We start from the raw sequence: 15,953 nt of genomic DNA on the forward strand, positions 1-15,953 counted from the left end.
GTGTTAATGAATTGCTGGTGGAACTAGTGAACTCCGGATCATTTGGGAGGCTGAGGAGTTGATAGGACATTTAGAGAGCTAGTTACACCTAAGGTGCAGGGCATAGTAAATTGCGTGAGAGGAAAGGGGATAAGGAGCCATTGCAGAGTACTCCTGTGGACATCCCCTTCATCAACAGGTGTATTACTTTGGATACTGTGGGAGGGAATGACCTAACAGAGGAAAGTAACAGAGATCGGTCTCTGGCACAGCTTCAATGACTCAGAAGGGAAGGGGAAAGAAGAGGCATGCTGTGGTGATAGGGATTCATTAAGGTAACGGGCAGGAGGTTCTGAAGGCAAGAACGAGGTGCTAGGGTCCAGGATATCTCAGATCAAATCCTCAGCATTCTTAAGTGGGAGGGTGAACAGCCGGAAGTTGTGGTCCTACCAATGACGTGGGTAGGATGAGTGACAAGGTTCTGCAAAGGGAGTTAGGTGTTAAGTTAAAGATGGGACCTCCAGTGTTATTGTCTCAGGATTGCTACCCATGCCACATGCTAGTGAGGCCAGAACTAGGAAGATTAAACAGTTTAATACGTGGCTAAGGAGTTGGTGTAGAAAAAAGGGCATAAGATTTTTGGATCATTGGGCTCTCTTTCAGGGAAAGTGGGGCCTGGACAGAAGGGATGGATTCCACCTGAATTGAAAGGGGACTAATATCCTAGCAGGAAGTTATGTTAATGCTGCACATTGGGGTTTAAACTAGAGATGCAGCAGGATGGGAACCAGAGTGCCAGAACAGTTAGTGGAGTGGTTGTGGAGGCAGATGTCAGTGAGACTTCAAAGTTAGGAATCAAAAGGTTGAGTGTGGTGTGACTAGTGTCCTGAGCTGCTTATATTTAAATGCAAGAAGCATCGTAGGAAAGGCGAATAAATGTGCTGAAGATGAGGTAGCTGGTTTGCAAATGGAGGCAATATATAGTAAGGAAAGGCTGTTGATAGGGCAAGATTGCAGTCAACAGGATGAGTTGCAATATAAAGGGCAGACAAAATGGAAAAGGGTGAATGCAGGACTTAAGGAGTTGTACATGAATGCATGCAATATACTGAATAAAGTAGATGAACTTGCAGCACAGCTGCAATTGGCAGGTATGATGTAAGCGTCACTAACTTATGGCTGAAAAGTTGTAGCTGGAATCTTAATGTACAAAGATACATATTGATCCAAAGGATAGCCACGAAGGCAGAGGGTGTCATTGCTCTGTTTGGTAAAAAAGAAATCAAATCATTAGAAAGTGACATAGGGTAGGGAGGTGTTGAATCATTGTGGATAGACCTAAAGAACTGCAAGGGTAAGAAGACCCTGCTGGGAGTTATATACAGATCCCCAAACAGTAGTAAGGATGTAGCCTACAAGTTACAACGGGAGATAGAAAATGCATGCCTAAAGGGCAATGTTACAATAGTCATGGGGGATTTCAATATGCAGGTAAATTGGGAAAATCAGGTTGGTGCTGGATTCCAAGTGGGGAATTTCTAGAATGCCTATGAGATGACTGTAGAGCAGCTCATGGTTGAGCCCACTAGGGGATCAGCTATTCTGGATTGGGTTTTGTGCAATGAACCACAATTGATTAGTGACAAGATAAAAGAACCCTTAGGGTCAAGTGATCATAGTATGATCAAATTAACTCTGAAATTTGAGAAAGAGAAGCTAAAGTCAGATGTATCAGTGTTACAGTGAAGTAAAGAAAATTACAAAACCATGAGAGAGGAGTTGGCCAGAATTGATTGAAAAAGAACACTGGTAGGATGATGGCAGAGCAGCAATGACTGGGGTTTCTGGAAGCAATTCGGAAGGTGCAGGATATGCACATCCCAAAGAGGGAGAAGTATCCTAAAGGAAAGATGACACAGCCGTGGCTAACAAGACAAGTCAAAGCTGACATAAAAGCCAAAGAGAAGGCATATAATAGAGCAAAAATTCATGAAAAGTTAGATTGAGAAGCTTTTAAAAACCAACAGGAGGTAACTAAAAAGTAATTAAGAAGGTAAAGATGGAATACGAATATAAACTAGCCAATAATATTAAAGGGGATAACTAAAAGTTTCTTCAGATATATAAAGTGTAAAAGAGAAGCGAGAGTGGATATCTGACCACTGGAAAGCGATGCTGGAAAGGTAGTAATGGGGAACAATGAAATAGCAGATGAACTGAATGAATATTTTGCATTGGTTTTCACTGTAGAAGATGCTAGCAGTATGGTTGAAGTTCCAGGTGTCAGGGGGCATGAAGTTACCATAACTGAAGAGAAGGTTCTTGGGAAGATGAAAGCTTCATAGGTGGGAAAGTCACCTGGACCAGATGATGTACACCCCAGGATTCTGAAAGATGTGTCTGAAGAGATCATGGAGGCTGTAGTAATGATCTTTCAAGAATCACTGGGTTCTGGAAGACAGGAAAATTGCAAATGTCACTCCACTCTTCAAGAAGGGAGAGGGGCAGAAGAAAGAAAATTATAGGCCAGTTAGTCTGATCTCAGATTTTGGGAAGATATTGGAGTTGATTATTAAGGATGAGGTCTCAGGAAGCATATAATAAAATAGGCCATAGTCAGAATGGCTTCCTCAAGGGAAAATCTTGCCTGACAAATCTGTTGAAATTATTTTAAGAAGTAACAACCAGGATAGACAAAAGAGAATCGGTTGATGTTGTATACTAGGATTTTCAGAAGGCCTTAACAAGCTACGAGCTCTTAGTATTACAGTAAAGATTCTAGCATAGATAAAGCAGTGGTTGAAAGAATATAATGTTGAAACTTTATAGAACACTGGTTACACCTTACTTGGGAGTATTACGAGCAGTTTTAGGCCCCTTTATCTTAGAAAGGATGTGCTGAAACTGGAAAGATTAAAAGGAGGTTCACAAAAATGATTCCAGGATTAAATGGCTTGTCATATCAAGAGCATTTGATGGCTCTGGAATTCAGAAGAATGAGAGGTGACATTCAAGCTTATTGACTGGTGAAAGGCCTTGATAGAGTGGATGTGGAGAGGATGTTTCCTATGGTGGGAGAGTCTAAGACTAGCGGACACAGCCTCAGAATAAAGGGGCATCCTTTTAGAATGTAAATAAGGGGGAATTAGCCACAGAGTGGTGGTTTTGAGGAATTATTTGCTACAGGCAGCTGTGGAAGCCTAGTCTTAATGTATATTTAAGGCAAAGGTTGAAAGATTCTTGATTGGTGGACGGTATGAAGGAAGGAGATTGGGGCTGAGAGGAAAATTGTATCCTGCCATGATGAAATGGCAGAGCAGACTCAATGAGCCAAATGGCCTGATTCTGGTCCTATATTTCAAGGTCTTACAACATTACCTCTTGGATCTTGAATTTAATCCTTTGAGTAATGAAGGCAATATACACCTTCTTAACCACCCTATCGACTTGTGTGGCAATTTTGAGGGATCTATGGACACGGACCACAAGAGCCCTCTATTCCTCCACACTGCTAGGATCCTGTCATTAATCCTGTACTCTGCCTTCCAAATTCGACCTTCCAAAGTGTATCACTTCACACTTTCCCGGACTGAACTCCATCTGCCACCTCTCAGCCAAGTTCTGCATCCTACTGATGTCCTACTGTAACCTATGACAAGCTTCTACAGCACCACATACCTTCGTGCCAACTGCAAACTTCCACTTCCTCATCCAAGTCATTCCTAAAAGTCACAACGAGCAGGGGCCTCAGAACAGATCCCTGTGAAACAATCATGGTCACCTACCTCCAGGCAGAATACACTCCATCTACTACCACACTCTGCCTACTGTGGGCAAGCCAATTGTAGATCCCATGCCTCCTGGCTTTCTGAATGAGACTAGCATGAGAAACCTTGTCCAGCGCCTTACTAAAATCCATATACACCACATCCATAGTTCCACCTTCATTAATTTGTTTTGTCACTTCATCAAATATGTCAATCTGGCTTGTGAGATGTGACCTGTTCCTCACAAAGCCATGCAGAATATCCCTAATCAGACCACACTTCTCCAAATGCTTGTAAATCCTGTCTCTTAAGAATAATTTCCAATAACTAAACCATCACTTGCATGAGACTCACTGGTCTATAATTCCCAGGGTTATCCTTATTCCCTTTCTTGCACAAAGGAATAACTTGCCACCCTTCATTGTTTTGGTACTGTTCCTTGATAATGTGACTATGCAAAGGTCAACGCCAAAATCACTGCAATCTCTTCCCTTGCTTCCTTTAGTAACCTGGGGTATATCCTGTCCAGCCCCAGGGGACTATCCTAATGTTTCTCAAAAGTTTCTCTTTCTTAATGTTGATATATGCCAGCATATTAGCTGTTTTACGCAGTCCTCACATTCATTAAAGTCCTTTTCGGTGATGAATACTGAAGCAAAATATTCATTAAGAAGGTCCTCCCCATCTCCTCAGACTCCAGGCACTAGTCATATGTCATTGAATGATTAATTTTCTGAAGCTGCTTGATTGTCTCATGGTTAACAAAAGTATTTCTGATAAGGATTGTACCATACATAAACACATATACACAGTGACTGAGCTGAATGCAATAAATATCACTTGAAAATAAATCAGCTTAAAATTTTAATTTTGGGAGACATTTTTAAAGAGAAAAATTAGATAAAGCAAAACAAAAGCAATGGAAGATGTTCAGTTTAATGAGAATGTGAACCCAAAGAGGTAAAATACCGTTTTAGCAAAAACAAAAACACACAGAGATGGCCTTTATTTACTATGTATTTATTCAGAGATACAATGCAGAACAGGCCCTTCCGGCCCAATGAGCCCACTGCCCAGCAACCCACCTATTTAACACTAGCCTAATCACAGTGACCAATTAACCTACTAACTGGTCCGTCTTCAGAATGTGGGAGGAAACTGGAGTACCCGGAGGAAACCCATGTGGTCATGGGGAGAATGTACAAACTCCTTAAGGATGGCACTGGAATTGAACTCAGAATTCCCTCACCCTGAGCTGTAATAGAGTCACGTTATCAGCTACACCACTGTGGTGCCATATCAGATAACAAACAGTGCAAAATAAAGGAAATACATACAAAAGAGTAAAAACTATCACAGATCCTGCTACCCAAGAATGATGCAAAGACAAAATGTACAATGCGCAGTAAAGTGGGTATAAAAAGAGCAACACATACAAAGTGCTGAAGGAACTCAGCAGGCCAGGCAGCCTCTATGGAAAAAAGTACAATCGACTCAGAGTCCAGCTGAAGGGTTTCAGCCTGAAATGATGACTGTACTTTTTCCATAGATGCTGCCTGGCCTGCTGAGTTCCTCCAGCACTTTGTGTGTGTTGCTCAGATTTCCAACATCTGCAGATTTTCTCTTGTTTGCGTATAAAAACAAACTTGCAAGTCTCTCTAAATGCATTGTTGAAATTGTGAATCAATTGTGATTAATTATTTGCAATAAGGAAAGCGTTTAATTGGAGTAAGGGAAATATGAGGCTATCAGGCAGGAACTTGGAAACATAAATTAGGAAGAGATGTTCTCAGGGAAATGTACGGAAGAAATGTGGCAAATGTTCAGGGGATATTTGTGCGGAGTTCTGCATAGGTACGTTCCAATGAGACAGAGAAAGGATGGTAGGGTACAGGAACCATGGTGTACAAAGGCTGTTGTATATCTAGTTAAGAAGAAAAGAAAAGCTTACAAAAGGTTCAAATAACTAGGTAATGATAGAGATCTAGAAGATGATAAGTCTTGCAGGAAGGAGCTTAAGAAAGAAATTAAGAAAGCCAGAAGGAGCCATGAGAAGCCCTTGGTGGACTAAGGAAAACCACAAGACATTCTGCAAGTATGTGAAGAGCAAGAGGATAGGACATGAGAGAATAGGACCTATCAAGTGTGATAGTGGAAAAGTGTGTATGAAACCAAAGGAGATAGCAGAGATATTTAATGACTACTTTGCTTCAATATTCACTATGGAAAAGGATCTTGGCGATTGTAGGGATGAGTTACAGCGGACTGAAAAGCTTGAAAATGTAGATATTACGAAAGAGGATGTGCTGAAGCTTTTGGAAAGCATCAAGTTGGATAAGTGATAGACAGGTGTCCTATCCGGGTGGCGGGGGGGGGGGGGGAAGTCTCGTACTTTCAGTCACTTCACACCACCGAAACTGGTGTAAGCACCGGCCTGATAAGCCTATAAGGCTCGGGACAGACTTTAACTTCTTTAACGAAGTTGGATAAGTCACCGGGAATAGACAAGATGTACCCCAGGCTACTGTGGGAGGTGAGGGAGGAGACTGATGAGCTCTGGTAATGATTTTTGCATCATCAATGGGGATGGGAGAGGTTCCAGAGGGTTGTGGATGGTGCTCCATTATTCAAGACAGGGAGTAGAGATAGCCCAGGAAGTCTTACTTCAGTGGTTGGTAAGTTGATGGAGAAGATCCTGAGAGGCAAGATTTATTCAGATTCAGATTCAGTTTATTGTCATTTAGAAACCACAAATGCAATGCAGTTAAAAATTGAGACAACGTTCCTCCAGAATTATATCACAAAAGCACATGACAAAACAGACCACACCAGAAAATCCACATAACATTTGGCAATCCCCAATCCAGAGTCCGGAGAGGCTGCTGCGTATTAATACCACTGTACTGTCTTAGCGCAATATTTGGAATATTTGGAGAGACAAAATGTGATCAGGAATAGTCAACGTGGCTTTGTGAAAGGCAGTTCATGCCTTACGAGCCTGATTAAGTTTTTGAGGATGTGACTAAACACAATGAAGGTAGAGCAATAGATGTAGTGAATATGGATTTCAGCAAGGCATTTGACAAGGTACCCCATGCAAGGCTTATTGAAAAAGTAAGAAGGCATGGGATCCAAGAGGACATTGCATTGTGAATTCAGAACTGGCTTGCCCACAGAAGGCAAAGAGTGGTTGTAGACGGGTCATATTCTGCATGGAGGCCGGTGACCAGTGGTGTGCCTTAGGGATCTATTCTGGGATCCCTACTCTTCGAGAGTTTTATAAGTGACCTGGATGAAGAAGTGGAGGGATGGGTTAGTAAGTTTGCAGATGGAGCTCAGAAAAGTAAAGGACTATGGGTAATCCTAGGTAATTTCTAAGGTAAGGACATGTTCAGCACAGCTTTGTGGGCCGAAGGGCCTGTATTGTCCTGTGGGTTTTCTATGTTTCTATCTATTTATGGTGGAATAAGGCAGCATCTATATACACACATATACCCACCGAGGCAATTGTTAATCAAGGATAGGGACATCATAATTATTGCTAGCAGCAGAAAGTAGAACACAACATATGACCTTCAAAATGGTTCACCAACTCTCATTCACCACCCTGAAAGCCCTGGTAAATTAGAAACATAGAAAACCTACAGCACAATACAGGCCCTTCGGCCCACAAAGTTGTCCCTACCTTAGAAATTACTAGGCTTACCCATAGCCCTTTATTTTTCTAGTACCTATCCAAAAGTCTCTTAAAAGACCCTATCGTATCTGCCTCCACCACCATTGCCAGCAGCCCATTCCACGCACTCACCACTCTCTGAGTAAAAAACTTACCCCTGACATCTCCTCTCTACCTACTCCCCAGTACCTTAAACCTGTGTCCTCTTGTGGCAACCATTTCAGCCCTGGGAAAAAGCCTCTGACTATCCACACGATCAATGCCTCTTATCATCTTATACACCTCTATCAGGTCACTTCTCATCCTCCGTCGCTCCAAGGAGAAAAGGCCAAGTTCACTCAACCTATTCTCATAAGGCATGCTCCCCAATCCAGGCAATATCCTTGTAAGTCTCCTCTGTACTCCAAGTGGGGTCTGACCAGGGTCCTATATAGCTGCAACATTACCTCTCGGCTCCTAAACTCAATTCCACGATTGATGAAGCACAATACACCGTACGCCTTCTTAACCACACAGAATCAACCTGCGCAGCTGCTTTGAGCATCCTATGAATTTGGACCCCAAGATCCCTCTGATTCTCCACACTGCCAAGATTCTTACCATTAATACTATATTCTGCCATCATATTTGAGTGCTGGATCCAGGGAATATATTAAGCCAGTTCAACCTTCTGATCCAAGTTCAAATCGAGCTCTTATACCAGATGTACCAATACTGATGGATGTAGATCCATGCCTATAACATGGGTAAAAGTTGTCAGTCTATCACACTGCAACTTAGATCTGCTAAGGTGAGAAAAAACACTTAGTGCACCAACAAGAATAATGACATTCGTGTCTTTCATAATGATCAAAAAGTATCAATACATAGTTTATAAATACTTAAAATAAATGTGCTTCTTGTGAGTGACCCTCAAAAGTTATTTTGATTCTAAGCCTGGACCCTCCCGAAAGAAAAATTTGAATTAAAGGAATGGACATCAGAATGTCTAAGTATGCTATTTACCTGAGTTTGATACGATCCCTTCTGAATGAGTGTGAAGGCATGATTGGGAAGCTGGCTGAGTGACATAAGACAGTGGGGTTAAAAGACAGGTGCTCACATTGATCAACCTCGTGATAGACTGGCGTCCTATCCGGGGGGGAGTCTCATACTCTCACTCGCTTCACGCCACGGAAACCGGCATAAGCACCAGCCTGATGAGCCACAAAGGCTCGGGACAGACCTTAACTTTAACTCACATTGACCAGAAGAAGTGTTTTGGATTTCACTGAGGACTAGGACAGTTTAGCATAGCAATTCTATTCTCTTACCTTTGCTGCCTTGCCAGTTCTTCAGCATCCAAACTGCAACATCTTCAAAGGGAAAAAAAATGCTGTTTTTCGCAGATAAAGCAAAAATGCATATAAGAAACAAAGGGAAATAACAGGCACACAGTCTCTTTCACTTGTGTCTTCAACAAGATCTTTGCTGATCCTCAACCTCGAGGCCTTTGCTATCCGATCATCTAATTCCATTGGTGCCAAAAATGTGGTTAATCTTCGTCCTTGGTGCGCTCAGCAACCAAGCATCTAGAGCCCCTCTATTTCCAATAACTCTGCGTAATGCTAATTGAACAAGCACATTTTGAGACTGCAGTGCTGGTTTGGGACTCCTAAACCAGAAAAAGCAGTATCACCCTATTAACCCCCTCCTGTTTCCTTTTACAAAAAAAGAAGAAAGTGAAAAAATAATGAAGAAATTGTTAAATTCAGCCAGTGTTGTGTGTGTGTGTGTGTACCCATGTAGTGCTTGGATTATTGTAAGTAAACTTTGACATGATTGCATGCTACTGTCTAATTTATAAAATGGCTCTGTGAACTTGCTAACTGACATCATGCAATCAAACGATTAACAGATCACTCAGTGTTCTATTTAAATGTCCTCTGTGTCTACCACACGTCTTAAATCACATTACCTCTTTCATGTGACTAGGCAGCCTCTGAGTAATGCCAAATATGTATTCTCCAAGTCCTACTGTAAGTACGTTGAACACAGACCGACGTGTCATAAATCAACAGCCAATCCACGACTTTGGCTCTACTTCATATGTCAGGGGGCAATGCCTGAAAAAGTCACTGGGGTGGTACGATAAACACAAGAGATTCTGCAGGTGCTGGGAAAACACAAAATGCTGGAGGAACTCAGCAGATCAGCGGCATCTATGAGAGAAATAAACAGTTGATGTCTGAGGCAGAGATCCTTCATCAGGACTGGAAATGAAGCCAGAATAAGAAGGTGGGGAGAAGGTAACTTCCGCCTCTCCTGGCTTCACCTGTCACTTGTCAGCTTGTCAGAATTAGGATCAGGTTTAATATCACTGCCATATATCATGAAATTTGTTGTTTACAGCAGCTATTGTAATACATAGTAACAAAAACTAATAATTACAATAAGAAATAAATAAATATAATTAGTGCAAAAAATAGAGGGAAAAACTACAGAGGAAGAGTTCATGGGTTCATTGTCTATTCAGAAATCTGATGGTGGAGGGAAAGAAGTTGTTCCTGAGATGCTGAATGTGTGTCTTCAGACTCCTGTACCTCCCCTTGATGGAAGCAACGGGAAGGTGGCATGCCCTGGGTGATGGGGGTCCATAATGATGGATGCTGCCTTTTTGAGGCATCACTGTTTGAAGGTGTCCTAGATGCTGGGCAAGCTAGTGCCCATGATGGAGTTGGCTGAGTTTACAATTTTCTGCAGCTTCTTCAGATCTTATTCAGTGGCCCCTCCACACCAGGTGATGATGCAACCAGTTAGCATGCTGTCCACGACAGATCTGTAGAAATTTTCAAGTGTCTTTGGTGACATATCAATTTCCTCAAACTCCAGATGTGTTACTCTGTATGACACTTACTGTCTACACATAATATATACTGATTTGAGATTAACTTGGCCTGACTGTATAGACTCTCGCACACAAGTTTATATTAAACGTTGCTCCTACATTTGTGTAAGCACAGATCGCATTATCCAGTTGGCTGGACATCACTGAGCATTTCCAGCTGCATAAAGTCTAATGGCTGGAGAGATGCAGAATCCGCAGACTACAGACTTTGATTTTGTACCAGCACTGTTAAAACCAGACCTCTACAATGCAACTTGTGGCATGTGTTCAAAATACACAGGAGAGTATTTCAGCATTATAAAGGACAGAGAGAAGGAAAGACTCACCAGCTGAGCTATTTAAAAGCATCATTTAATTGCATGTTGCATTGAGCTGTCAATGTTGAAATCCAACCCACATCCACCACTTCCACTGGCAACTTGTTCCACACTCTCACCACCCACTGAGTAAAGAAGTTTCCACTCATATTTCCCTTAAATAACTTAACTTTCACCCTTAAACCATGACCTCCAGTTCTACTCTCACCTAACCTCAGTGGAAAATGTCTGCTTGCATTTACCTTACCTATACCCCTCGTAATTTTGTATACCACTATCAAATCTCCTTATCTCGTTCTTTTCAGTTACAACTGATTGGTTTCCTCAGAGTTTTCCTGTAGAAATTCATGCTTTCTTATTTAGAGTTTGTAAAGTGTACTGAGAGTGGTCTGCCACGCGCTTGTGGAATTTCTATTGACTTCAAGATGTCTGCATTTCCCAGTTGCTTTCAGAACAAGTATTTCAGGAGGTCTTCATTTTGATGGCTACATAGAGCAGGGAAAACTCCTGGAGATATATGGAAGAGAAGAACAGTCCTCAGCAGGTACCCTATCCAGGGACAATTACCTTCACACATCTTGGGCCATAAGACCAAAACTTGCAGAAGTAGACGAAGGCCATTGTCAAGCCTGCTCTGCCATTCAATAACACTGTGGAAGATCAGTCATACCTCGTCCACCTTCCCCATGACACTGGACTCCCTAATTATTAGAAATCTGTCTCTCAGCTTTAAATAAACCCAAGAATGCTTCACCCAGAGATCTCTATGGCAAGGAGTTCACACCCCCAGTAGAAATTCTTCCTTTTCTCAATCTTAAATCTTTCCTATTCTGAGACCTCTGGTTTTGGACCTTCCCATGAGAGGAAACATCCTCTCTGCTTTTATCCTTTCTAGCCCACAAAAAAACTTCACTTTCTTTTCTGGTAAGATGATCCCTCATTCTTCAATTCTAATGAGTGCCAATCTGGTTAAGCTACAGAGAATAGCTTTATTTAGCACATGTAGTTTGAAACATTAAAACATACAATGCATCATTTTGCATCAAATCAAATCAGTAAAGTTTGTGCTGGGGGCAGCCCACATGTGTCACCATACTTCTGGAACCAACATAGCATGCCCAGAATTCACTAACCCTAAACGTACATCTTCCGGATGTGGGAGGGATGCAGAGCATCCAGAGGTCATGGGCAGAACATACAAACTTCTTGCAAACAGCAGCTGGAGCCAAACCCTGACCGATGATTACTGGTGCTGTAAAGCCATTGTGTTAACGGCTGCACTACTGTGCCATTCTCCCGTGTCCCTCCTCCTGCGTATCCTGGGACACCCTAGCAAACCTTCTCTGAATTGCTTCCAGCAATGGCATTCCATAGGCGGTTTCTCCAGTGCCTGGTACAATTGCAGTAAAACTACCTCTCTTTCATAGTCCAACCCATTTGAAGTAAGATTCTGTATTACCTTATTACCTGCTGCACTTCTGTGCAGCTTTTCATGCACAAGGATCCTTAAATCTCTTCGTGCTTCAGCTTACTGCAGCTTCTTGCCATTTAAGTAATACTCTGGTTCTTCCTTCCAAAATGAGCAATCCCCATTCATAATCCCAAGTGGGAATTCCTTTGAATCCCCTCCCTCTCACCTTAACCTATGACTACTAACTTTTATTGGGAAATAGACACATGCTATCTATACCTAGTGCCCACTTTATTAGGTACCTTCTGTACAAATGTCCTGTCCATGCACTTCTGCTGCTGTAGCCCATCCACTTCAAGGTTTGACATGTTGTGCATTCAGAGATGCTTTCTGCGCACCACTGTTGTAATGTGTAGTTATTTGAGTTACTGTTGCCTTCCAGTCGGCTTGAATCAGTGTGGCCATTCTCCTCTAACCTCTCTCTTTAACAAGGCATTTTTACCCACAGAACTGCCGCTCCCTGGACGTTCTTCTGGTTTTTTGCACCATTCTTTGTAAATTCTAGAGATCCCCCAGGAGATCCACAGTTCCTACAATAGCCAAACCTCCCATCTGATGCCAACAATCATTCTGCAGTCAATGTAACTTAGGTCACGTTTCTCCCCCATTTTGATGGGAGTTGTCTAAACGACAATTAAACCTAATGACCAAGTCTGTATGCTTTGGAGTTGCTGCCACGTGATTGGCTGATTAGCTATTGCAGGTGTACTTAATGAAGTGATCACTGAGTGAACCCTTTCCAAGTTGCTCATAATTTTATATACTTCTTTCTTGTCATCTTTGCTGCATTCATTACATATATAAGCAAAACCTAGCCTATCCAATCTCACCTGACAATTTAAGACTACCTATCTAGGTAACATCCTTCTGAGTCACTTCTGCACCCTCTCCAGCTTAATCACACTCTTCCTATAAGGTGGTATCAAGCACCGCACACAATGCTGCAGGTGCAACGTTTTGTCTAACAGACACATGATGCTCCAAGTCTCATACTCAATACCTCAGCCAATGAAAGCAAACATGCCAGATGCCTTTCTCACCACACTAGCAGTGTTTACATTTATGGTACCCCAATGTTTTACTTGTAGCCCAAAGTTTGTCTATTCAACAACATTCCCCAGGGCCCTGTCATTCCCAAAATGTATCCCTTCGCACTCATCCAAGTTAAATTCCATCTGACATTTCCCAGCTGATATACTGTATATCCTGCTTTTAACAGGACAACCTTTTTCACTTTTCACAATTCTGGTGTGACCTGCACATTTACTAATTCTGCCAGCTGCATTCTCATCCAAATCAAAACGTATGACAAACAACAGAAGACCCAACATTGATACCCACAGCTCACCAATTGTCACAGTCCTCATATCTAGAAAAATACTCCTCTACCACCCTCTGCTTCCTATCACCAAGGCAATTTGTTTCCAGTTTGTATCCCGTGAGTATACCCTGTATCCCATAGGTTCTAACCATCTGACCTTCAAGATCAGCCTACAATTCAGGACATTATCAAAGGCCATGAAATGCCTACTGCCCACCCTCATAATTCTCTTTAGTGACTACAGCTCAGCATTCTTTGCTATCATCCCCTCAAACCTAATGAATAAGCTTATGACTGTGAGGCTAACCATAGCTCAAGTGTCATATTTAGGTTTACTGATGACGCCTCTGTCATTGGCCGATTCAAAGGTGGTGATGAATCTGCATATAGGGGGTAGTTTGAATATTTGGCTGAGTTCTTACTCAACGTCAGAAAGACCAAGGAGCTGATTATTGATCTCAGAAAGAGGAAACCAGAGGTTCATGAGCCAATCCTCATCAGAGAATCAGAGCTGGAGAGGGTCAGCAACCTTAAATTCCTCGGTGATATCATTTCAGCAGATCGTCCTGGGTCCAGCACATGTTCACTTACGCAGAAAGCCTGGCAGCATCTGTACTTTCTTAGAAGTTTGCGAGTATTCAGCATGACATATAAGATTTAGACAATCTTCTATAGATGTGTGGTGGAGAGTATAGTGACTGGTTGCATCACAGCCTGGTATGGAAACACCAATGACCTTGAACAGAAAATCCTACAAAAGCTAGTGCATACAGGTCAGTCCATCAGGGGTAAAGCCCTCCTCTCTATTGAGCTCATCTACATGGAGAGCTATCGCAGGAAAGCAGCATCCATCAATAAGGACCCCACCACCGAGGCTATGCTCCCTTCTCATTGCTGGTATCAGGATGAAGGTACAGGAGCCTCAGGACCCACACCACCAGGTTCAGGAACAATTACTAGCCCTCAACTATCAGGCTCTTTAATCAATGGGGATAACTTCACTCGCCCCATCACTGAACCGATTCCCACAAACTATGAACTGACTTTCAAGGACTCAACTCGTGTTCTCAATATTTATTTATTATTAAGATTTTCTTTCATTTCCTATTTGCACAGTTTGCTGTCTTTTGCACGTTGGTTGTTCGTCCATCCTGTTGGGTGTGATCGTTTGGTAATTTTATTGTTTTTCTTGTACTTACTCTGAAAATTCACAAGAAAATGCATCTTAGGGTTGTATATGGTGACTTATATGTACCTTGATAATAAATGTACTTTGAATGGTGCCCAGAGCCTTGGTAAAGCTGAAATGGGTGACTTTTGGAGTCAATGTGTGACCAGATTATAGTAGTTCACCACCAGCTTCCCAATAGCAATGAGAAATGTGTAATAAACCTTGTCAGTGATCCTACCACTGCCACTAAACTCATCTTTACCTCCCCTCTCCCTATTCTCTGCTTTCCACAGGGCCCTCTCTCTCCATGAATTCCTTCTCCATTGGTCCCTCCCCACTGATCTTCCTCCTGGCACTCATCCCTGCAAGTGGCACAAGTGCTCCTACATCTCCTCTCTCACCTCCATTCAGGGCCCCAAACATTCCTTCCTGGTGAGGCGACACTTCACCTGCAAGTTTGTCAGGGTCATCCACTGTATCTGGTGCTCCCGGTGCAGCCTTCTCTACATTGGTGAGACCTGACATGGACTGCTTTGTCAAACACCCTTGCTCTGTCCACAACAGGCAGGATTTCCCACTGACCAAACATTTTAATTCCACTCCCTATTCCCATTCCATGTGCCATAATGAGGTCACTCTAAGGTTGGAGGAGTAACATCTCATATTCCACTCCCCTCTTACTGCTTTCAGTGCTCCTCACCTGTCTATTACCTCCCTCTGGTGCCCCTCCTCCTCCCCATTCTCCCATGGTCCACTCTCCTCTCTTATCAGACTCCTTTATCAGCCCCTCCCTCTCGCCCTGCACCTACATTCCCCCTCACCTGGCTTCGCCTATCCCCATCCAGTCTGTACTCCTTCTTATTTTGGTGTCTTCCCTCTTCTTTTCCGGTCCTGATGAAGGGTCTCAGCTCGAAACATCGCCTGTTTATTCCTCTGTCTAACGTGCTGAGCTCCTCCAGCATTTTGTGTGTGTTTCTCTGGATTTACAGCATCTGCAGAATTTCTTGTCAGTGAATGTTATTTTCTTTTATTTTCAGATCTTTGACAAGGTGCGGCACATGATGAGTCTGGTAAACACGAGCTCCTGGTATTACAGAAAAGATACTAGCATGGACAGAAGGTTGCCTGACTGGCTGGTGCAGAAATAAAGGGGGCATTTTCTGGTTGGCTGCCGATGACTAGTGGTGTTCCATTAGGGTCGGTTGGGACCACTTCTTATATGTCTATGGTCTGGACGACAGAAATGATGGCTTTGTGACCAAGTTTGTGGAAGATACAAAGATCAAAGTGGAGGGACAGGTAGTGTTGAGGAAGCAGGGAGTTTGCAGGATTTAGGCAGATTAAGGGAAGTGGCTGATGGAATA

This window comes from Hypanus sabinus, chromosome 7, assembly GCF_030144855.1.
Source record: "Hypanus sabinus isolate sHypSab1 chromosome 7, sHypSab1.hap1, whole genome shotgun sequence".
Taxonomy (NCBI): domain Eukaryota; kingdom Metazoa; phylum Chordata; class Chondrichthyes; order Myliobatiformes; family Dasyatidae; genus Hypanus; species Hypanus sabinus.